Source organism: Oryctolagus cuniculus, chromosome 2 (assembly GCF_964237555.1).
Source record: "Oryctolagus cuniculus chromosome 2, mOryCun1.1, whole genome shotgun sequence".
Lineage (NCBI taxonomy): Eukaryota > Metazoa > Chordata > Mammalia > Lagomorpha > Leporidae > Oryctolagus > Oryctolagus cuniculus.
Genome location: NC_091433.1, coordinates 96,840,947 through 96,866,982, shown reverse-complemented (window position 1 = coordinate 96,866,982; position 26,036 = coordinate 96,840,947).

The following is a 26,036-nucleotide window of genomic DNA, read 5'->3' as shown; positions in this document are numbered from 1 at the left end:
TGTCTAAATATGATCAGAGTCAGTGAACTCAGGGGGCTTCCATAGCCTTGGCAGCTCATGACAAGAGCCTAGGGTGATTACTGATACCATAAACAAGAGTGTCAATTTGTGAAGTCAACAACAGGAGTCACTGTGCACTTACTCCTCATGTAGGATCTTTGTCCTTAGTGTGCTGTACATTGAGATTTAATGCTATAACTAGTACTCAAACAGTATTTTTGACTTTATGTTTCTGTGTGAGAGGAAACTGTTGAAATCTTTCCTTAATGTATGCTAAACTGATCTTCTGTATATAAAGAGAATCGAAAATGAATCTTGATGTGAATGGAAGGGGAGAGGTAGTGGGAAAGGGGAGGGTTGCGAGTGGGAGGGACGTTATGGGGGGGAAGCCATTGTAATCCATAAGCTGTGCTTTGGAAATTTATATTCATTAAATAAAAGTTAAAAATAAATAAATAAATAAATATTTTAGAAATGAATTCAATCTCTTCTATAAATTATGTTTGGAAAGTTGGATTTCCATTGCTGTAGTTCAAATCAAACCTGTATCTTACTCTTTATACAAGAAACAACTCACAATGATCAAGGATCTAAACCTAATACCTGAAACCATGACATTCCTGATGAACCACATAAGGGAAAGGCTATTGGCCTAGGTAATGAATTCTTGAATAAGATAGCAGAAGCACAAGTAATAAAACAAACACAAGTAGACTAATGTGATTACATCAATCTAAGAAATTGTTTCATGAAAAAGAAAATAATTAACAAAGTGAAGATATAATCAAAACAATGAGAGAGGGGCCTGTGCCGTAGCCCACTTGTTTAGTCCTCTGCCTGTGGCACTGGCATCCTATATGGGTGCTGGGTTCTAGTCCCGGTAGCTCCTCTTCCAGTCCAGCCCTCTGTTGTGGCCTGGGAGGGCAGTGGAGGATGGCCCATGTCTTGGAACCCTGCACCCACATGGGAGCCCAGGAAGAAGCACCTGGCTCCTGGCTTCAGATTGGTGCAGCGCTGGTCATCGCGGCCATCTGTGGGGTAAAACAATGGAAGGAAGACCTTTCTCTCTGTCTCTATCACTGTCTATAACTCTACCTGTCAAATAGAAATAATAATAAAATGAGAGAAAATATTTGAAAATATGCATCCAATAAAGGATTAATATCAAGAATATATAAGGAAATGACCGGGTTTCGTTGTTTTTGACTGCTGTATAGTATTCTATAGAGTACATGTCCCATAATTTCTTTATCCAGTCTACTGTTGATGGGCATTTGGGTTGGTTCTAGGTCTTAGCTATTGTGAATTGAGCTGCAATAAACATTAATGTGCAGACAGCTTGTTGCAACAAGATGGAAGAATTTGGAAAACATCATGCTGACTGAATTAAGCCAGTCCCAAAGGGACAAATATCATATGTTCTCCCTGATTGGTGACAACTAACTGAGCACGAAAGGGGAAATTTGTTAAAATGAAATGGACACTATGAGAAACAGTGACTTGATCAGCTCTTGTCCTGATGGTTGATGTACAATGTAATACTTTATCCATTTTAGTATTTTTTTTTGTTCTAGTACCATTGGTTGAACTCTGTGATTAACACACAATTATTCTTAGGTGTTTAAATTTTAACTGAAAAGTGATCCCTGTCAGGAATTTGGAAAACATTATGTTGAGTGAAATAAGCCAATCCCAAAGGGACAAATACCACTTGTTCTCCCTGATAGGTGACAACGAACTGAGCACCAAAAAGGAAACCCGTTAAAGTGAAATGAACACTATGAGAAATGGTGACTTGATCAGCCCTCACCCTGACTGTTGATGAGCAACTTAATATGTTATCCCTCTTAGTATTTTTTTTGTTTTTTCTGCTTAATACTTTTGGTTGAATACTGTAATCAATACACAATTCTTCTTAAGTGCTGAAACTTAACTGAAAAGTGATCACTGTTAAATATAAGAGTGGGAATAAGAGAGGGAAGAGATGTGCGATTTGGGACATGCTCAAGCTGACTTACCTCAAACGGTAGAGTTAGAAACATACCAGGGGATTCCAATTCAATCCCATCAAGGTGGCATGTATCAATGCCATCTCACTAGTCCCGGTGATCAATTTCTGTTCACAATTGATCATAATGATAGGACTAAGAACCAAAGGGATCACATAAACAAGAAGAGTGTCTGCAAATAATAGCTGATGGAATCAAAAAGGGAGAGAACAATCCAACATGGGAAGTGAGATACACAGCAGACCCATAGAATGGCAGATGTCCTAAATAGCACTCTGGCCTCAGAATCAGCCCTTAAGGCATTTGGATGTGGCTGAAAAGCCCATGAGAGTATTTCAGGCATGGAAAGCCAAGACACTCTGGGGTGGGGGAACCTAAATGAAAGATCTCTGCGAGTGAGATCCCAGTGGAAACAATGGGTCATCAAAGAAGGAGGTACCTTTCTCTGAAGGGAGGAGATAACTTCCACTTTGACCATGGCCTTGTCTAAATATGATCAGAGTCAGTGAACTCAGGGGGCTTCCATAGCCTTGGCAGCTCATGACAAGAGCCTAGGGTGATTACTGATACCATAAACAAGAGTGTCAATTTGTGAAGTCAACAACAGGAGTCACTGTGCACTTACTCCTCATGTAGGATCTTTGTCCTTAGTGTGCTGTACATTGAGATTTAATGCTATAACTAGTACTCAAACAGTATTTTTGACTTTATGTTTCTGTGCAGGAGCAAACTGTTGAAATCTTTCCTTAATGTATGCTAAACTGATCTTCTGTATATAAAGAGAATCGAAAATGAATCTTGATGTGAATGGAAGGGGAGAAGGAGTGGGAAAGGGGAGGGTTGCGAGTGGGAGGGACGTTATGGGGGGGAAGCCATTGTAATCCATAATCTGTACTTTGGAAATTTATATTCATTAAATAAAAGTTTAAAAAAAATATAAAAAAGAATATATAAGGAGTTCCAGATCATCAACAGCAAAATAATCCAGTTAAAAATGTGCCAAGGGCAGGAACAAGCATTTTCAAAAGATGAAATAAAAAGGGCCAACATGGGGCCAACACTGTGGTGTAGCAGGTAAAGCTACCACTTGCAGTGCCAGTATTCCATATGGGTGCTGGTTCAAGTCCCAGCTGCTCCACTTCTGATCTAGCTCTCTGCTATGGCCTAGGAAAGCAGTAGAAGATGGCCCAAGTGCTTGGCTCCTGCACACATGTGGGAGACCCAGAAGAAGCTCCTGGATTCTGGCTCTAGATTGGCTCAGCTGCAGCCATAGCAGCCATCTGGGGAGTGAACCAGTGGATGGAAGACATCTTTCTCTCTCTCTCTGCCTCTTTTTCTATCTCTGTGTAACTCTGACTTTGAAATAAATAAATAAATCCTTTTTAAAAAAAGGGCTGACAGATGAAAAACTCCAGGATCACTGCCATCAGGGAAATGCAAATACAAATTACAGTGTGGTGTCACCTCACCCCAATTAGAATGGCTGTCATTCAAAAATCAAAAATGGAAAATGCTGGTCATATCACTCATAAATATTCTGAAATAAGCATTAAAACTATCACTCACCTAGTTTTTCTATTGCTTTTCTAGTGTATTTCTAATAGCCTGTTTCTTTTGATTTTTCCTCATCTCCTCCTTTTTAAACAGAAGTGCTGTAGAGCTCAATCTTTGATATTCTTCTAATGTCTTCTACAACCTTGTTTGTACTAAAGGTTTCCAAATTTGTATCTGCAGCCCAGGAACCCCTCCTTAATTTCAGATCAGTATATCACACTGCCTACTTGAGATCTCTCTTTGATTATCTATTGTGTATTTAAATCCCAACAGGTCCAAAATATTACTAATGCTATTCTTTCTCATACCTGTTCCTTAGGTAGTCTTCCCTACTTGAATTAATTGCAGCTTTTGCAGTTGCTGTGCTGAGATCCACAGTGCAATTCTTGATTAATCTCTCTTTCACAATTCTTCTCTTGTCTGTAAACAAATCCTATCAAGTTTACCTCAAAAGTGTGTCCAGAGGCTAGAAATATCTACCTTTAGTTCACCAACAGATGCAGTCTATATTAGTAGGCTAATTGCTTTTCTTCATTTTTTTAAATAAAATACTCAGTTGATTGATTTCAAAGCAGGAGTCTGCTACAAGTGAATGATGAAAACTGTTTATGTGATCAGGATGAAAAAAGTAAACTATAAATTCTTAATTTTCTTTTGCAAAAATGTTAGCAGTGATAACTTTTTCTGGGAATAAAACAGGATTGTATTTTCCCTGGGGCATAGCAAGAAAATATTTCACTATATCAGTGACCTTGAATGATTTACAGGTAGATGATAATTGAATTTGTTAAGAAACCATTTCAATAGATGGTTGCTATGGAATTTTGACTGATATGGATAAGTTCAGAGAACTTAAAACATTTTTTACTAAGAAACGCAATAGAAATGTTGGTGATAATTGAGGAATGTGGAATTCTAAGTTTTGTTTTAAAATATATCAATTACAATATGTTTTTACAGTGCTTTAACTGATCTGGTAGAGAAGGCTGTGTTTATTCTATATACTTTTGTTTGCATGTGTAGGTAGTCCAAATCTTGAAACATATTTTATAAATTTACTGTGACAAAATATATGTATGTTAGCAAAATTGAGACTTTAAAATGTGAATATTATTTATTGCCCTTGTCTATACTCTTGAAGAACAGTGGTTTTCTTACTTGATATCTATTGAATTCTTTACTTAGTGGAGTTTTAAAAGTATGTCATTGTAAATTTTGAAAGAAAAATTAAGAAAAGAAGCAAGAGGGAAGATGGGAGCAAGGGCGAGAGAGAGGGTTGGTGGAAAGTATTACTATGCTCCTAAATCTGAACATATGAAATGCATGGAATTTGTTGATCTTATGTAAATTAAAAAATTAAAAAAGAATTCTGTTTAGAACTTCAATTGCTTTATAGTTCATGGTTAGATGTGATTCATTATTAAATGGCTCAGAAATAGAATTACTTTCACTTTTTAAATGTGGAAGGCATAGAGACCGAGTAATAGGGATATAATGAAAGAGCTAAAGTCTTCATGTCCACTCCATGAGTGCCTAAACACTTGGGGTTAGGTCAGCAGAAAAGGCACTCAATCAAGTTCTCCTAGGTGGGTAGCAAGAGCAGTTATCTGTCTCCCAGGGTCTGGATTATCAGGAAGCTTGAGTCAGGTTCTAGAGCCAGAAATGAAACCCAGGTACCCTAACATGGGATGCAGGCATCTTAACTGCTAGGTTACATACCTGTTCCACAAATGAAATATTCTAGCACAACTGAACACTGAAATGCTGAACTGAAAGTTGACTTATCATAAATTTATGTGATAATAAACAGAAACACTAAGGACATGCTGAAAATAATTTAGCCAGTCCTTTCCCTCCCTAGGAGTCCTGGAAAAGGATGACATTTGGCAGCTGTGGGAATCTCTTAGGCGTAGACACTTGAGAATTAACATTATTTTTGATTGGAAAGACAATACTGGGTTATGCTGTAAATTTGGGCTTTAAAAAAGTTTTGTAATTTACTTTCATGAAATTAATTTTATTTTCCATTAGAGTTATGATTGTTTCTTGTAGTAATAATTATTACTTTTTAGCAGAAGTGTAAGTTTACCTACTTAGAGCATTGAATGTAGTAAATTATCCAAAGGAGATAGCTGCTGTTGAGAGCACTGCATTTCTAGTAATAATGCCTATTACTGTATGAGTGTTTCAGGAATAGTTGCCACTGACTTGGTGTTCTTTTCCTTTTGAGAATTACCCTAACAGTTTCTTTGGAAACACCAGAAGGCCAATGAAGAGATCCTAACAACCCCCAAACTTAGAGAAAGCAAATTAGGACATCGATTTCATCCTGCAAGGTCTTTTCTTGCTGATCCGAAGACAGGAGCCAGGTGCTTCTCCTGGTCTCCCATGTGGGTGCAGGGCCCAAGGATTTGGGTCATCCTCCAGTGCACTCCCGGACCACATTAGAGAGCTGGCCTGGAAGAGGAGTGACCGGGACAGAATCCGGCACCCTGACTGGGACTAGAACCCGGGGTGCCAACACCACAAGCGGAGGATTAGCCTGTTAAGCTGCGGTGCTGGGCCATAATGGAAGGTCTTTATTTGTGGTGAAGAAATGAACAGAACTCATCATATACTTTGGTTATTAACATCTGTTTTGTTTAGATAATTCTGATTTCATAAGCTGGGAATTTGTACAACTGTTGTGTGTGCATGTATATTTTGCTGCATCAAAGTAGCTGCTATATGTTATTCAGATTTGATTTTTTTTATATTCTTAGAGTTAAACTGTAGGATTTGTGTCTAGTAAAATCTGATTGTTGTCTCACGTGCATTTGGGATTGTCCTTTAATAAAGAAATAAGAATTTTAATTGCTGTTTTCTGAAGGCCAATTTTGTATGCATTTAACTTTCATAGTAGCTCTGCAAAGTAGGTGTTTTATCTCTGCAGATGAGGAGACAGATGCTGAGGAGCAAGATAATTGGCTCAAAGTCTTGTGACAGACTAACATGTGGCAGGACCTTGGTTGGAACCAGGACTGGTTAGTTAAGCACATGTTGTTTCTACTACTTAAACTTGAATCACACATTTCCCCATATTTGTTTTTATTGTGCCTTGTCTTCAGTCAAGTTTGGCTCACCAGTCTCTCTGGTCCTACAGAAGCTGGAGATGTTGAAGTAGTACTTGGGGATGGGGTATAGGCTTCAGTGCTGCTGAACAGGGTAGAGGCCAGCTGATGAATGATGATGGCTACAGTTCAGCTAGGGGGGAAGTATGGTGTTAGTTTGATGGCTGACATTACCAAGAAGGCACCAGACCCTGGACAGATGCCTCATGAAATGGAGAACATACCTCAAGCATCATGCTGAAAAATGTGTTTCTCTTCTTGTCTCATTGGAGTCAACCTAACTGGATTCTTTAGCTGTCTTTTCTTCCTGGGGCATCTCAGTTTCTGGGAAACTTGTTTCTGAATTTTGGAAAGGAAGAACTTTTGGTGTGGACCTCACTCTTTCAGCTGGGGTTGGCTTTTGCTGGCTCAGAGCATGCACTCTCGTCCAAACTCTTTTCTTCCTCAAACTGCCAGCTGCCTCCATGAAAAAAGGAAAAAATAACAGCACCCTAGGTTCATTTTCTTATTCGTTCCATGGTGCTATGTTATCTCTTTGTCCTAACGTAGTAAGTAGCTGATCTAATAATCTAATAAATTTTAATTGGCTAACACAAATGTGTTACAGGAAGACCTGACCTTTTTTTTTTTTTTTTTAATAGGGAACTCTATGCTGTCTGTCTTGATCCAAATCCTTGGTGATCTTAGCCATGAGAATCTTAATCTACAGGCTCTGGGAAGACAAAAAACCCATGAAGTGTGGGATTGCTCTTGTCTTTTTTTTTTTTTTTTTTTTTTTTTTTTTTTTTTTTTAGTGCCTGTTTGTTGAAGGACGTAACAGTGACTGTTGAATAACAGAGTGGCTGTTTTTGGAGGTAGAAGCACACAAGTATCCAAAAAGCAGCGTCTAAACAGGAGATGAAGTGATTTGCTCTTCACATTAGTTGGCAGGTGCATTCTCTTTCAGAGAGGGAAGATGATCCAAGTTAGAGAGGGCAGTTTGTAGGGAGGGAGGTAAGGTTGAGAAAATGAGCTAAGGGTGAAGTCTTTCTAATACTGTTCTCACAAGCATGCATCCAATAAAAGCAATTTGAAAGATGAAATTTAGCCATTCCTTAGCATTATATATATATGACAGTGTCATTGACCCTGTTATCATAAATGGCTATGATTTTTCAGGGTGCTATATGATAGTTGTTTATACTCTAGGGAAAGTGAGAGGACTTGGTATCTGTACTTTAGAAAATAAACTATTGGCAATCTATCGCAGATTATCATTTTTATTATAAAATTTTAAAATTTAAAAGCCATGCTTATTTCCACTGTGACTATCATGGACCTACACTGGTTGTTCAATAAGTATTTGTTGAACCCAATAATTTTTATTTTTATTATTATTTTTTTATTTTTATTTTTATTTTGACAGGCAGAGTGGACAGTGAGAGAGAGAGAGACAGAGAGAAAGGTCTTCCTTTTGCTGTTGGTTCACCCTCCAATGGCCACCGTGGCCAGTGTGCTGTGGCCGGTGCACCACGCTGATCTGATGGCAGGAGCCAGGTGCTTCTCCTGGTCTCCCATGGGGTACAGGGCCCAAGTACTTGGGCCATCCTCCACTGCACTCCCTGGCCACAGCAGAGAGCTGGCCTGGAAGAGGGGCAACCGGGACAGAATCCGGTGCCCCGACCGGGACTAGAACCCGGTGTGCTGGTGCCGCAAGGCAGAGGATTAGCCTAGTGAGCTGCGGTGCTGGCCATTGAATCCAATAATAAACAATGGAACAGATGAGTAAAAGCCTATTGATGAATTTCTTGAGAAAAAATAAATCAAGGATTGGATTGAGATGGAGGAATAGAGAGGGAGCTTACTGTTGTAGAAGATACTATGAAAAAAGTGGAGAAAGTACAGTCTCAAGGAAGAGTTAGGTAAAAATGGCAGAGGAAACTCAACACAAATTAGAAGGAACTGTGGACCCATGTGCAGGGTGTGGATATGCAAACTCAGAAACCCAGCAGCAAAGAACCTCAGCAGCAGCTCAGGAGATGAGACCAAATTGAGCAGCCCATGCCACTGGTGATAAAGTTGCAGAAAGATCCTGGTGGGAATCCAGATAGGAGCCCTAGGTGGTATAGTGTACCTGCCAAACTAGGCTTGTTTCTCTCTCCCTGACCACCCTGAAACTGGCATTCTGTAACAAGCTGATAGAGAGCAGGCACCATTTTGGACATATGTAATAGATGCACCAGTGTCTGTACACCTAGTAAACAGCAGAGCAGAGAAACTTGAATTTGGTGGGGAGAACTGATGGGGGTCTGGATGCTCATGACTGTGGGAGGCTTGTGTGCTGGGACTGTGAAAACACTGAGGCTGCATGGGAGGGCTCAGGGTGTGGCTGGGACTTTGGGCAGTCACTGTGGGAAGTTACATGTACTCAGGGCTCGCTGATTACCTGGTGAGGATCACTTCATATAAGTCTCCCACATATGAGCCAGGGTCAGAATATGTGTGGAATCTACTGCTGCTCTCCCAGGAGCATTAACATAACTGGTTTGGAAGTGTAGCAGCTAGAATTCAAATCAGCACTCATATGGAATGCCAGTATTGTAGGGAGTGGCTCAACCCATTACTAAACAACAGCTCCCTCTCCCGTGGTGAACTATTTCTGACAGGTTTACTATTTTAGAATTAAGGGTTGTTTTGTTGGCATCTTAAGTGTTTCACTACAAAATTTCTTTGTATATTATGGATACCATTAATTTATCAGGTATATTTTTCTTTTTTTAAAGATTTATTTATTTACTTGAAAGTCAGAGTTACACAGAATGAGAAGGAGAGGCAGAGAGAGATAGGTCCTCCATCTACTAATTCACTCCCCAGTTGGCTGCAACAGCTGGAACTGTGCCTATCCAAAGCCAGGAGCCAGGCATTTCCTCCAGGTCTCCCATTAGGGCACAAGGGCCCAAGGACTTGGGCCATCTACTACTGTTTTCCCAGGCCATATCAGAGAGCTGGATCAGAAGTTGAGCAGCTGGTACTCAAACCAGTGCACATATGGGATGCTGGCACTCTAGGCAGAAGCTTTACCCACTGTGCCATAGAGCCGGCCCCATGGTATATTCTTCAAGGATTTTATTTGCTTTGAATTTCATTCTTTAAACAGTATTTTGAAATGAAGTTTTTGGGGCCAGTGTTATGGCATAAATGGTAAAGCTGCTGCCTGCAGTGCCAGCATCCCATATGGGTACCACTTTGAGTCCTGGCTGCTCCACTTCTGATCCAGCTCACTGTTATGGCCTGGGAAAGCAGTAGAAGATGGCCCAAGTGCTTGGGCTCCTGCACCTACATGGGAAATCCAGAAGATTCTATTGGCTCCTGACTTCAGATCAGCCCAGCTCTGGCCATTGTGGCCATCTGTGGAGTGAACCAGCAGATGGACAATCTCTCTCTCTCTCTCTCTGCCTCTGCCGCTCTGTAATTCTGCCTTTCAAATAAATAAATGTCTTGAAGAAAAGAAGTTTTAGACTTTGATTAAGTATAAATTATCCCTGTATTCAATTATAGACTAATTTTTTCTTGTACCTAGGAAACCTTTGCCTAACTTAAAGTAAAAAAAAAATTTTCTTCTATGAATTTTTTTTTCTGGAAGTATTGTAATTTTCAGTACTACAGTTAGATCTGTGGCAGCTTTTCTTTTCAATTTTGTAAATAGAAGCTATTTTATTGGAAATTAGTATCTCATTGTGCTAATACCATGTGTTGAAAAGGCTACACTTTCTCCCCTGCACTGTAATAGTGACTCTGTAGAAAACCTGTTCACTGTTTATGTTTGGAACTTCTATGGAACTTCTTTTGTGTTCCATTCATCTGTCTGGCTTTCTGTATGACAACAGCACACTTTAGATTAGTATAAATTTATAACACTTAAAATCATCCCTTTGATTTTATTAAATTTTCAGAGTTATTTTGGCTATCCTAGATTCTTTGCATTTTTATATGCACTTATATCAGCTTGTTACTTTAAAAATAACCAGGTTGCTAAATGAAAGATCTCTGTGAGTGAGATCCCAGTGGAAAGAAGGGGCCGTCAAAAAAGGAGATACATTTCTCTGAAGAGAGGAGAGAATTTCCACTTGATTATGGCCTTGTTTAAATAAAGTCAGAGTTTGTGAACTCAAGAGGCTTCCATAGCCTTGGCAGCTCATGACAAGAGCCTTGGGTGATTACTGACATCATAAATAAGACTGTCAATTGTTAAATCAACAATGGGAGTCACTGTACACCTGCTCCCCATGTAGGATCTCTGTCCTCAATGTGTTGTACTATGCAAATTAATGGTAAAACTACTACTCAAACAGTACTTTATACTTTGTGTATCTGTGTGGGTGCAAACTATTGAAATCTCTACTTATTATATACCAAGTTGATCTTCTGTATATAAAGATAATTGAAAATGAATCTTGATGAAGAATGGGATGGGAGATTGAGTGGGAGATGAAATGGTTGCAGGTGGGAGGGAGGTTATGGGGGGGAAAAGCCATTATAATCCAAAAGTTGTACTTCCAAAATTTATATTTATTAAATAAAAGTTTAAAGAAAAGAAAAAAATAACCAGGTTGTTTGCCAGAAAAGAGATTGAAATTGTGTTGAGTCTGTAAAAGAACGTTAGGTTAATTGATGTTTTAACAATGATGAATCCTGAGATTCTTGAATAAAATGTTTCCACTTAGAGAAGAATATTTAATTTCATTGAATATTAAGCTGTTTTGTAGGTCTGTCAATATTTCTTTTTTTTTAAACTTTTATTTAATGAATATAAATTTCTAAAGCACAGCTTATGGATTGCAATGGCTTCCCCCCATAACATCCCTCCCACCCGCAACCCTCCCCTTTCCCACTCCCTCTCCCCTTACATTCACATCAAGATTCATTTTCGTTTCTCTTTATATACAGAAGATCAGTTTAGCATACATTAAGTAAAGATTTCAACAGTTTGCTCCCACACAGAAACATAAAGTGAAAAATACTGTTTGAGTACTAGTTATAGCATTAAATCACAATGTACAGCACATTTAGGACAGAGATCTTACATGAGGAGTAAGTGCACAGTGACTCCTGTTGTTGACTTAACAAATTGGCACTCTTGTTTATGGCATCAGTAATCACCCTAGGCTCTTGTCATGAGTTGCCAAGGCTATGGAAGTCCCCTGAGTTCACTGACTCTGATAATTTTTAGACAAGGCCATGGTCAAAGTGGAAGTTATCTCCTCCTTTCAGAGAAAGGTACCTCCTTCTTTGATGACCCGATCTTTCCACTGGGATCTCACTCACGGAGACCTTTCATTTAGGTTTTTTTTTTTTTTAAAAAAGGTCTGTCAATATTTCATCAGATGTGTATTTCATATTTTAAATGAACTAGTGGTGATTCTAAAATTTTGATTTTTGTTGGTGGTATATATAAATGCATTTTATCTTTCTGTATTGAGTTTGTATCTTCTCATTTTACTAAACTTACTTATTGCTTAATTAGGTTGTTGACTTATGCCATCAGAATTTTTGTCTAGACCAGTACTTGTCAGTTGTTTTCTTTCTCCAACTACCCTCATACTAATTATAGTAAATTATTTTGATTTGTACCAATACAGTGTCTATGACTTTTTTTTTGTCATTTCAGCATGACAGCAGCCATAGATAAATAAATCAATGAGCATAAATGTGTACCAATAGAACTTTATCACTAAAACCTGAAGCTGCATACAAGTGAGAGTTTGAGGGTGGGGAATTCTCACTCCTATGTTGTGATCATATTTGTGAATAGACATCATTCCTTCTTCCTTTCAACTTCAGTACTTTTATTTTTTTATTTCTAGAATCTTCACTACAAAGTTGAATAAAAGTAGTGAAAAGAAATTACTATCTTGTTCCTGATATTAAAGGTAAAGTATTTTAATTTTTGTCATTAAATATGTTTTGGAGTTTCATCATATATACTCTCTTTCATATTGATTAAGTCTTCTTATATTCTTAGTTTCCTGAGATTTTTTTAAATCAGGAAACAATGTTAAATTTGTCAAACACCCCTATCCACTGAAGAAGTATAGAGACTGGACCCCCCTATGCAGGCAGAGATAAACTAGGAAAGTTGCCTCAGGCCTCAGCAACAACAGAAAACAGTGATACAAAATCAGGCAGACTTTATATTTTCTTTTTAAATATTTTATTTATTCATTTGACAGATTTATAGACAAAGAGAGAGACAGAAAGAAAGATCTTCCATCTGCTGGTCACTCCCCAAATGGCTGGAACTGGACCAATCCAAAGCGATGAGCTTCATTCCAAGTCTCCCACATGGGTGCAGGGGCCTAATGCCTAACAACTTGGGCCATATTCCACTGCTTTCCCAGGCCAAAGCAGAGAGCTGGATCAGAAGTGCAGCATCTGGGACTTGAACTGGAGCCCATATGGGATGACAGCACTGCAGGCAGAGGCTTAGGCCACTACACCACAGTGCTAGCTCCCAGTCTTTATCTTGAAACTTAACTTTATTCTGTCTGAAGTTATCCCATCTCACAGATGCTCATCTGCAAGTTCAAGCTGATGAAACAGGATGTGGTATTCAATGCTAATGGCCCACATGATTTGTGAGCTCATTTTCTTTTAGCAGTTGAATTTTTTTTGTATGATATGTTATGCCTAGTTTGATTGTCCCCAAAGACCACCAAGGAGCCTATACTGCTGTAAAACACATGAGAGTTTTATTGCAGGTCTGGGGCTGGGCTTTCAACTACCACTGATGCCACTGGTCTGGTTGAAAGCACCAACTCTTCAGTTAATGGGGTTTTTATAGGGTTTTCAGAGACAACCTATACATTCTAGCACCAAACAGCAAATCATCTCATTCCACAGGAAATTCAAAGAACATCTCTTAAAATTGATTAGTGCATCCAGTGGCAGGAATGGACCTAGTAAAGGTGGTGGGATGGCTTTTGGGGTTGATGCCTTTTAAAATGATTGGCTAAAGTATAGGGTCTGAGCCACTAGGGTGTACGTGCCAAACTGCAGGGTCTCAGGATGTTATCAATTACCTTAAGTGACTGAAAAGACAGCTGAAACTTAAGGTATCTCCCTGCTATCTGCCGATTGGCTGTTGCTAGGGGTGTGGTTTATTGCAAGGGGAGTTCATTTATTTATTTTTTCATTCATGAGCTTCAGGGTTCAGGGCCCGGTCAGGCCCGAGTTACAAGATGGAGGCCTATTCTAAAATAATTGTGCCTTGATCCAGGCTCAGGTCTCTCAGACACAACACAGTTTACTCATACATTTGTTACTGGAGAAATTGCAGGGTTCTTCTCTTCGTGCAAGAAAGAATTCAGGTGTGATACAGAGAGTAGTGGGAGGTAAAATAGCAAGGTTTATTAGGGAAGGGACATCCTTAAGGATGGATGGGCACCCCTCCAGACAGAGCCTGAGAGACTGAGGGGGGGAAGGAGTGAGGTTACATGTTGAGAGGAGAGATTACACCTGGCCAGACCAGGTGGGTGGCTCAGCAGAGAGGCAGAGGGCTGAGCGCACAGTCCAGTTGAGGCTGGGGATTTTTAAGGAGATGGGTCTTTGTCTTTACACATCTCCTCCTGAAACAAAGGAGTTTATGGCTGTAAATACTAAGAAGCTCCTATCTGAGTTTTCCCTTTAAAGTATCAGACAGGAGGAAGCCTAGCTGGCACCATCCTGAGTTTAGAGGAAGGGTGAGCAGGACCCCCTAGAGAAGGGGGATCCAGAGCAGGGTGTTTGAAATGCAGATACTGGGCTGCATATGGGAGATTGTGGAAGATTTGTCAGGCAGAAGGGGCAGGGATCTCTGCCTGGCAGGTTATCAGGTAGAAGGGGGCAGGGCAGGATGCGAACACTGGGATGCCCCTGAAGCATTATCGGGATAATGTAGATGCATATGCTGGACGTAGTCCGGAGGCCTTTGTCACACACACATAAGCTCATACCTAACTTCCTGCCTAACACATTCACCTATTGAAGAATATCCTGTTTCAAAATTTAGTTTGATTTTTATATTATTGCTCATGTGGAAATTTGATTTCTTCAATCATTGCAGTTGTATAATGTTTGCATTATGGATTAGTCTAGATGTATTCTTCCTCTTTGTCTTTTGAAAAGTGTGTAGAATTACATTGGTTTTTCCCACTTTTTCTCCAGTTTTATTGACTTCTTCATCCTGTCACAATGAAATTGATTATGAAAACAGGCTGGTGTTCAGACATTGGGACAGACAAGTGCTTTTGGGTGCTTGGCTCAGGGGCAGTGGTGTGCCTTCTTTATGTTGACACTATCCTCGCTGACAGAGGCCATGCCATGCACTGAGCAGTGCTGTGGGGCCTGCTTGGCCATGTCTGAGATTAATTCTAGGCAGCCAAGGGATGAGTCAAGTTTTGCATGGGGCTAAGGCCTCACAGCCAGCATGATTCATGTAGTAACCAGTCCTGAAGTGAGGATAGCAAGTGAGCAATCCTCTGCCTGCAACAGGAAGTCCACCAGAGGCACACTCACTGTCCTCTGTGAGACATGGGGAACTCCTGCCACACTGCCATGGGTCCTTGCCCCTTGTAGAGACTCCAGCTCCAGGCTCCACCTCTGTCACTGTGGGACTGTCCTTTTTCTCTGCAGTGATGCTGGCAACCCAGTTTCCTGTAACAGAGAATGGGGAGCCATGCTGGGGTCATGCTGAGGTCAAGACGGTCAAAGTCAGAGGGGCCTCTGGGTCCATGCAGGAGGTGCTGCAGCTCCTCAGGCTAAGTTTTACTGATTTTCAAGTGCAAATGAGCTATGGCCTGACCAGAGTCACTCCATTTTGTCCCTGATTGTCCTCTATTTTTTTGTAACCACTCCCACAACTGCTAGCTACTCAAAAACTAATCTTGTGAGAGGTTATCTGTAAGTTTATTTACATTAAGTACTGGGAAACTGGTTAATGCCCCTGAGATAAGCATAATGTTGCTTGCTCTAGCTCCTGTAACAAATGCTTGGCTTTGTAATTAACTTCAACAAGATATGGTTTTGGCCTTTAGAAGCTTACCCTTGAGCTCTATCAGGGAACTATGATTTGGAGAGCACACGTCCCTGTGCAGCCACTGGCTTTTAGAAATAAAAGACTCCATAATTTGGCCCTGAGACTTCAGCACTTATTAATATTTCTGAAATTAATAATCTGTGGGGGTTCTTGCCATGAATTCAGAGACAAATTCTGAATACTGGCTCAAATAGACCAGATGATAAGCTGAGTTTTTAAATTTTATTCAGTGAGAGAAATGCATAGGAGAGTGAGGGCTCTATCTAAAGGAGGAAGGAAAGTCTGGAAATTAAGTAGGGGCCATACCAAGCAGGCAGCAGGCCAAGAGCTGTGGACTTGTCCTGTGAGGCCCACACCATCGGGGAGAGTGAGGCAATGGTGTTCTTCCACAGGAAGCACCGGGGACAGGCTTCAGTGAACATGTCCACCTTTATTAATGACCATGTACACTTTCAAAGGGCAGGCAGAAGGGCATAACTAATTCAGGGCAACCCTAACTCTATGGGACAGAACCAACACTGGCACCAATATACATCTCCAATTAGCTTGAAGGTCTCATAGTTAGGGTAGCTTTCCAGGTGGGCCTGGACCACCCACAGCAGCAGTTTACCTAATTGGCAGAAGGTGGGGGAGGGAGGAAATGTGCCTGAGGCTCCCACATCCCACCATCAGTCAGGCTAGCCACATGGGCTAGGCAGAAATTCTCGCAGGATCACCCACATCTCACCCTTTTGTTTTAGGGCAAGTGTGACTCTGCTTAGGGTGGCACGGCAACAAGCCACAGCCCACAATAAGCTTTAAATTAAATTGAAGAATGCCTAGCACGGGGATTAAGGGCAGGGAGGAAAAGAAGGGCAAAGGGAAAAAGGCCAGGCCCACCATGTTTCAGGCCTTTGTAATTGGCAGGCGGTGCACAGGTATGGGATAGCAGGGGCATGAGATCACATGGGGGCTGGGGACAGTGTGATGAAGGCGTAGCCTTCCAGCTCTCAAGTCTAATGATATATGACTGCCTGCATCATCCCCCCTTCAGAGACTCCATTCCCTTAGTCCTAGGGATGTTGAAGGGTGTAGAATCATCACATATTTTTTAAAAAACTTATATTAAATAAACATAAATTTCCAAAGTACAGTTTATGGATTACAATGGTTTTCTCCCCCATAACTTCTCTCCCACCCACAACCCTCCCATCTCCAGGTCCCTCTCCCATTCCATCCACATCAAGATTCATTTTCAATTATCTTTATATACAGATCAATTTAGTATAAATTAAATAAAGATTTCAACAGTTTGCACCCACACAGAAACACAAAGTGTAAAATACTGTTTGAGTCCTAGTTATAGCGTTAATTCACATTGTACAACACACTAAGGACAAAGACCCTACATGAGGACTAAGTGCACAGTGACTCCTGTTGTTGACTTCACAAATTGACACTCTTGTTTATGGTGTCAGTAATCACCCTAGGCTCTTGTCATGAGTTTCCAAGGCTATGTAAGCATTTTGAGTTTGCTGACTCTGATCTTATTTAAATGAGGTCATAGTCAAAGTGGAAGTTCTCTCCTCCCTTCAGAGAAAGGTACCTCCTTCTTTGATGACCCTTCTTTCCACTGGGATCTCACTCGCAGAGATCTTTCATTTAAGTCTTACTTTTTTTTCTTTGTGGCTGTCTTGGCTTTCCATGCCTAAAATACTCTCATGGGCCATGGGTTCTTCAGCCAGATCCAAATGCCTTAAGGGCTAATTCTGAGGCCAGAGTGCTGTTTAGGGCATCTGCCATTCTATGAGTCTGCTGTGTATCTCACTTCCCATGTTGGATTGTTCTCTCCTTCTTCATCCTATCAGTATTAGCAGACAACAGTCTTGTTTATGTGATCCCTTTGGTTCTTAGTCCTATCATTATGATCAATTGTGAACTTAAATTGATCACTTGGACGAGGGAGATGGCATTGGTACATGCCACCTTGATGGGATTGAATTGGAATCCCCTGGCATGTTTCTAACTCTACCATTTGGGGCAAGTCATCTTGAGCATGTCCAAAATTGTACATCTCCTCCCTCACTTATTCCCACGCTTATATTTAACGGAGATCACTTTTCAGTTAAATTTAAACACCTAAGAATAATTGTGTGTTAATTACAGAGTTCAACAAATAGTATTAAGTAGGACAAAAAAAAAAACACTAAAAGGGACAAACTATTAAGTTGTTCATCAACAGTCAGGACAAAGGCTGATCAAGTCATTGTTTCTTATAGTGTTCATTTCACTGCAACGGTTTCCGTTTTGGTACTTGGTCAGTTGTCACCGATCAGGGAGAACATATGATATCTGTCTCTTTGGCACTGGCTCATTTCACTCATCATGATGTTTTCCAAATTCCTCCATTTTGTTGCAAATGACTGGATTTCATTGTTTTTGACTGCTGTGTAGTATTCTATAGAGTACATGTCCCATAATTTCTTTATCCAGTCTACTGTTGATGGGCATTTGGGTTGATTCCAGGTCTTAGCTATTGTGAATTGAGCTTCAATAAACATTAAGCTGCAAACCGCTTTTTTGTTTACCAATTTCATTTCCTTTGGGTAAATTCCAAGGAATGGGATGGCTAGGTTATATCGTAGGGTGATATTCAGGTTTCTGAGGAATCTCCAGACTGGTTTACATAGTGGCTTTACCAGTTTGCATTCCCTCCAACACCGGTTTAATGCCCTCTTTTCCCCACATCCTCACCAGCATCTGTTGTTGGTAGATTTCTGTATGTGAGCCATTCTAACCAGGGTGAGGTGAAACCTCATTGTGGTTTCGATTTGCATTTCCCTGATTGCTAGGGATCCTGAACATTTTTTTTCATATCTGTTGGCCATTTGGATTTCCTCTTTTGAAAAATGTTCAAAGGGATCACACAAACAAGACTGGTGTCTGCTAATACTAACTGATAGAATAAGAAAGGGAGAGAATGATCCAACATGGGAAATGGGATACACAGCAGACTCCTAGAATGGCAGATGTCCTAAACAGCACTCTGGCCTCAGAATCAGCCCATAAGGCACTCGGATCTGGCTGAAGAGCCAGAGTATTTTAGGCATGGAAAGCCAAGACACTCTGGCAAAAAAAAAAAAAAAAAAAAAAAAAAAAAAAAAAAAAAAAAAAAAAAAAAAAAAAACACCTAAATGAAAGGTCTCAGTGAATGAGATTCCAGTGGAAAGAACGGGTCATCAAAGAAGGAGGTACCTTCTCCGAAGGGAGGAGAGAACTTCCACTTTGACTATGACCTTGTCTAAATAAGATCAAAGTCAGCAAACTCAAGAGGCTTCCATAGCCTTGGAAACTCATGACTAGGGCCTATGGAGATTTCTGATACCATAAGCAAGAGTGTCGAATTGTTAAGTCAACAACAGGAGTCACTGTGTACTTACTCTTTATGTGGGATCTCTGTCCTTAATGTGTTGTACAATGTGAATTAATGCTATAACTAGTACTCAAACAGTATTTTACACTTTATGTTCTGTGTGGGTGCAAACTGATGAAATCTTTATTTAATATATACTAAATCAATCTTCTGTATATAAAGATAATTGAAAATGAATCTTGATGTGAATGGAATGGGAGAGGGACCTGGAGATGGGAGGGTTGTGGGTGGGAGGAAAGTTATGGGGGGGGGAAATCATTGTAATCCATAAACTGTACTTTGGAAAATTATATTTACTAAATAAAAGTTAAAAAAAATCCCTTGAGGTCCTTGGCCCATCTCTTAAGTGGGTTGTTTGTTTTGTTGTTGTGGAGTTTTTGATCTCTTGGTAGATTCTGGTTATTAACCCTTTATCTGTTGCATGGTTTGCAAATATTTTTTCCCATTTTTTCCCATTCTGTCAGTTGCCTCTTCACTTTCCTGTTTCTTTTGCAGTACAGAAACTTCTCAATTTGATGAAATCCCAATTGTTAATTTTAGCTTTGACTGCCTGTGCCTTTGGGTTCTTTTCCAAGAGGTCCTTGCCGGTACGTATATATTGCAGGGTTTCTCCAATGTTCTCTAATAATTTTTTAGTGTCAGGTCATAGATTTAAGTCTTTTATTCATGTTGAGTGGATTTTTGTGTAAGGTGTAAGGTAGGGGTCTTGCTTCATGCTTCTGCATGTGGAAATCCAGTTTTCCCAGCACCATTTTTTGAATAGTCTGTCCTTGCTCCAGGAATTGGTTTTAGCTCCTTGATCAAATATAAGTTGGCTGTAGATGTTTGGATTGATTTCTGGTGTTTCTATTCTGTTTCATTTGTCTATCCATCTGTTTCTGTTTCAGTACCATGCTGTTTTGATAACAACTTCCCTGTAGTATGTCCTGAAATCTGGCATTGTGATGCCTCTGGCTTTGTTTTTGTTGTACAAGATTGCTCTAGCTATTTGAGGTTTCCTGTGTTTCCATATGATTTTCAGCATCATTTATTCCAGATCTGAGAAGAACGTCTGGTATTTTGATTGGTATCACATTGAATCTATAAATTGCTTTTGGGAGTATGGACATTTTGATGATATTGATTCTTCCAATCCATGGAGTATTTTTACATTTTTTGGTATCCTCTTATATTTCTTTTTTTTTAACATTTTGTAATTCTCATCGTAGAGATCTTTATCATCCTTGGTTACGTTTATTCCAAGGTATTTGATTGTTTTTGTGGCTATTGTGAATGAGATTGATATTCAAAGTTCTTTCTCCGCCATGGCACTGCCTGTGTATACAAAGGCTGTTGATTTTTGTACATTGATTTTATATACTGCTACTTTGCCAAACTCTTCTATGAGTTCTATGAGTTCCAATAGTATCTTAGTAGAGTTCTTTGGATCCCCTAAATAAAGTATCATATCATCTGCAAAAAGGGATAGTTTGAATTCTTCCTTCCCAATTTGTATCCCTTTAATTTCTTTTTCTTGGCTAATAGCTCTGGCTAGAACTTCCAGAACTATATTGAATAACAGTGGTGAGAGTGGGCATCCCTGTTTCGTACTAGATCTCAGTGGAAATGCTTCCAACTTTTCCCCATTCAATAGGATGCTGGCTATGGGTTTTTCATAAGTTGCTTTGATTGTATTGAGGAATGTTACTTCCATACCCAGTTTGCTTAGTGTTTTCATTATGAAAGGGTCTTGTCTTTTATCAAGTGGTTTCTCTGCATCTACTGAGATAATCATTTGCTTTTTCTTCTGCAGAATGTTAATATGGTGTATCACATTGATTTGCTAACATTGAACCATCCCAGCATGCCAGGGATAAATCCCACTTGGTCTGGGTGGATGATCCTTCTGTGGTTAACATTTCCTTTTTCATCTCTGATTTTATTGATTTGGGTCTTTCCTCTTCTTTTTTTAGTTAGTTGGGCCAACTCCTCATTTGGCTGATTTTTTGTAAATTTTTTTGGATTCAATCCTCTAGATTTCTTTTCTGATTTTAATTATTTCTGTTCTCCTACTAGATTTGGATCTGGTTTGTTGCAGTGTTTCTAGATCCTTGAGATGCATTCAAAGCTCATTTGTTTGGTGTCTTTCCAATTTCTTGATGTGGACACTTATTGCTATAAACATTCCTCTTAGCACTTCTTTTGCTGTATTCCATAAGTTTTGATATGTTGTGTTGTTATCCTCATTTACTTCCAGAAAGTTTTTGATGTCTCTTTTGATTTCTTCTATGACCCAGTGTTCACTCAGGAGCACATAGTTCAGTCTCCATGAGTTTGCATATGCTCTAGGGATTCCTGAGTTGCTAGTTTCCAACTTCATTCCACTGTGGTCTGAGCATCTGCATGGTATGATTCTAATTCTTTTGAATTTGCTGAGACTTGCTTTATGGCCTAGTATGTGGTCAACCCTAGAATAGGTTCCATGTACTGCTGAGAAGAATGTAAATTCTTTAGATGTAAGATTCTGTAGATATCTGTTAGAACCATTTGGGCTGTAGTGTCAATTAAATCTGCTGTTTCCTTATTGATCTTCTGTCTGGTTGATCTATTTCTGAGAGTGGAGTATTGAAGTCCCTCAGTACTATTGTATTGGAGTCTAAGTCCCTTTAAGTCCCTTAAGTCCCTTAAGTCCCTTAAGTCCCTTAACAAATCTTTTAAATAAACTGGTGCCCTGTAATTAGGTGCATATACATTTATAATAGTTACATCTTCCTGTTGAATTGATCCCATTGGTCCCTTAATCATTATATAGTGCCCCTCTTTGTCTCTCTTAACAGTTTTTGTGTTAAAGTTTATTTTGTCTGATATTAAGATGGCTACACCAGCTCTTTTTGTTGTTTCTGTTTTCATGGAATATCTTTTTCCAACCTTTTACTTTCAGTCTGCATGCATCTTTGTTGGAAAGATATGTTTCTTTTAAGCAACAAATAGATTGGTTTTGTTCCTTAATCCATTCAGCCAGTCTGTGTCTTTTAACTGGAAAGTTGAAGCCATTAACATTCAATGTGACTATTGATAACTAGTAAATTTGCCCTCCATTTTCCCAATGATATTTTCTAATATATGCTTTGAACTTCCTGTGATCTTTTACTGTGAGGTTTTCTTCCTTTACCTTCTTTCATATTGATGGCCATGTTTTTGTGTTTCTGTGTATAACACATCTTTAAGCAAATCATCACATCTTCTATAGCTGCTTCCTGTTTATAAAGGACGTAGTGCAGGTCCTGCCTGTCCTATGTCTGGAAATCTCTGCCCATCTCATCTGACAAATTCTCTTTGTGAGCTGGAGCAACCTTTGTTACCACCAATATCTGTGTCCCCTGCATTCATGGTCAGTTACTCCCAGAATTTGTTGAGTTCTGGAACATATAAATTTGTTAATTTGTATGAGCAAAACTGGAACATGACCAGTTGTAAGTGAAGTGCCCCTTCAAGATGAAAAGACCACACCCTACAGACTCCCAGATAGTGGGTGGTGATACATTATAAACCCATTACCTTGAGTATAGAGAATTACAATAGAAGAACACATTAGGAGTTTTATTGTTAATAACAGAATCAGAAGAGGCAGGTACACCATGCCTGCCTTCAGGCGCAGCACTCTTGATGTGAGGAAAGCAAAGGATTTACTTTTCTTTTTGCTTAAGATCTCTGGCTTACAGGAATAATCAGGCATGTCTTTTGAGTACACCTGTGATGACTTGAGAGGTAGACGTTTAATCCTAATTTTACTGAGGTAGTCATGTTCAGTAGCACCTGGTAAGGTCCCTTCCATTTAAGCTGTAGCTGATCTGAAGAGGATCTTTCTATGAATGGCTTGTTCAGGGAAAGGTGCTGAAGTTGGTTTGTAGAGGGTCAGCTTTCAGAGACTGGGTTCAGGTTTGGCATTTCAGGCTGCTATGCACACAGGCTGTAGAGTGATCTCTGGAAAGACACAAGCAAAACATTTGCCCATCATTATGAGGGGATCAGTCCCCTTCCTTTGTTGGGTGGTTGAGATCCTCCATCAATCCAGAGGCAATTGGATTACACCTGTGAGAGGTCTCCAGTATCTCACTGCTGGTGGCTCTCCAAGGGGTGAGACCTGTAAGAACTTTAAGGTGAAAGAAGCAAAGTTAACACACTCATAGTGGGGGTACCATACTCTCCCCTCTGTTTTTTAAGCATAGTCTTAAGGTCCTGCATGGGAAGTTAGTGCACAGTGACTCCTATGGTTAATTTAACAATTCACACTCTTTTGTGTGATGTCAGTGATCACCCAAGGCCCTTGACATGAGCTGTCTAGGCTATGGAAGCCTTCTTAATCCACAAACTCCATCAATATTCAAAGAAGGCCAGAAGCAAAATGAAAGTTCTCCCTTTGAAGAGAGTACATCCTTCTTTGATGACCACTTCTTTCCACTGGGGTCTCACCCAGGGAGGCTCTCCATGTAGGCACACCTTTTTGCACAAGTGTCCTGACTTTGCACGCCTGAAAATCTCTTGTGTGCTTTTTAGCCAGACCAGAATGTCTTTAGGGATGACTCTGAGGTCACTGAATGTTACGTAGAGCAATTGCCATTCTATGAGTCTGCTGTATGGACTGCTTCCCATGTTGAAGCATTTACTCCTCTTTAATCCTATTAATTCTATTGATATGATCACTTTCACAATTAGTGCCTTCTATATGACCACTTTAAAACTTAATGCAATCAAATATGGTCACTTTTAAACTTAATCCAATATATATAATTATGTTAAAACTTAAGATGCCACTTTCACCATCTAGCCCAAGGGGATTTGGGATCCCATGGTGAAGTAAATCCACCTGTAAAATTATGATTTAAGTTCTCATTTTGGCTATGTTGTTACACAGAATATGTTAGTCACTCCTTTCATATGATATAAAAATCAAACTACATCTTGAGGAATCCCTCAGGACAGAGTCAGTGGATCATCTTAAAGAGAATAGAGGAATGTGGTAAAAAGTAAGGCTTGCCAGACTGCCTACTGACAATGTGAAATGGAATCTTAGCAAGTCGTTTTAACCATTAAATAATAGCTTATAAAATATTTACTGGAAGGTCCAATGCCTTCTATAAATTTTAAGAATACATGTATTTAAATGTATCTTAAATATCTAACATGATATGGCTTGTTTAAACAGCAAACAGAAACATATAAAACATTTTTAGTTTCTATCAACAAATTTAAAACATCTGACAAATAGATTAGGTTACATGAATCAAATGTATCTTCAATTAATTTTAGCTGTTAAATATATGAACAATCTTTCCTTGATAAACCAATTAAGACAGAGCTCAAAATAAATTTTCCCATGCAGACAGACAATATGAGCACACACATAACACAACATACAAGATAGAACAATAAAGCAGTTTCAGTAATAGTTTCCTAAAATCTTTAGCTGTTTCTTATTACCAATTAAAATTACTTTCTGTTCTTGGTAACCTTGATTAACCATACTTTCTTCCAGTTGGAATCTGTAGTGTTATTGACTTCATCTGTTTACAGAACAATTCAAAACTATTGAATACAATAGAAGTGGCTGGAAAAAGTCCATCAGGACCTATAGGAGAGCAGCTAAAAACAGAACCAACAATGTTTTAGTTTAATGAGCAGCAAATTTGATATACAAAACTGTGGGTGGGAAAAGACTTTAAATAGCCATGTTTAAAATGATAAACTCATTAACCAAGAAGAGGCATTTGCTTACTTCACACAGTATTTTCAAAAGCACATGTAGGATTTTACAAAACATTTAACTCTTTTTTTTCTTTTATGCTTTTATTTAATGAATTTAAATTTCCAAAGTACAGATTATGGATTACAATGGCTTGCCCCCATAACGTCCCTCCCACCCGCAACCCTCCCCTTTCCCACTCCCTCTGCCCTTACATTCACATCAAGATTCATTTTTCAATTCTTTATATACAGAAGATCAGTTTAGCATATATTAAGTAAAGATTTCAACAGTTTGCTCCCACACAGAAACATAAAGTCAAAAATACTGTTTGAGTACTAGTTATAGCATTAAATCTCAATGTACAGCACACTAAGGACAAAGATCCTACATGAGGAGTAAGTGCACAGTGACTCCTGTTGTTGACTTCACAAATTGAAACTCTTGTTTATGGTATCAGTAATCACCCTAGGCTCTTGTCATGAGCTGCCAAGGCTATGGAAGCCCCCTGAGTTCACTGACTCTGATCATATTTAGACAAGGCCATGGTCAAAGTGGAAGTTATCTCCTCCCTTCAGAGAAAGGTACCTCCTTCTTTGATGACCCATTCTTTCCACTGGGATCTCACTCACAGAGATCTTTCATTTAGGTTTTTTTTCCCCCCCAGAGTGTCTTGGCTTTCCATGCCTGAAATACTCTCATGGGCTTTTCAGCCACATCCAAATGCCTTAAGGGCTGATTCTGAGGCCAGAGTGCTATTTAGGACATCTGCCATTCTATGGGTCTGCTGTGTATCTCACTTCCCATGTTAGATCATTCTCTCCCTTTTTGATTCTATCAGCTAGTATTTGCAGACACTATTCTTGTTTATGTGATCCCTTTGGTTCTTAGTCCTATCATTATGATCAATTGTGAACAGAAATTGATCACCAGGACTAGTGAGATGGCATTGGTACATGCCACCTTGATGGGATTGAATTGGAATCCCCTGGTATGTTTCTAACTCTACCGTTTGAGGTAAGTCAGCTTGAGCATGTCCCGAATTGCACATCTCTTCCCTCTCTTATTCCCACTCTTATATTTAACAGCGAAAATTTTTCCATTAAGTTTCAGCACTTAAGAAGAATTGTGTATTGATTACAGTATTCAACCAAAAGTATTAAGTAGAACAAACAAA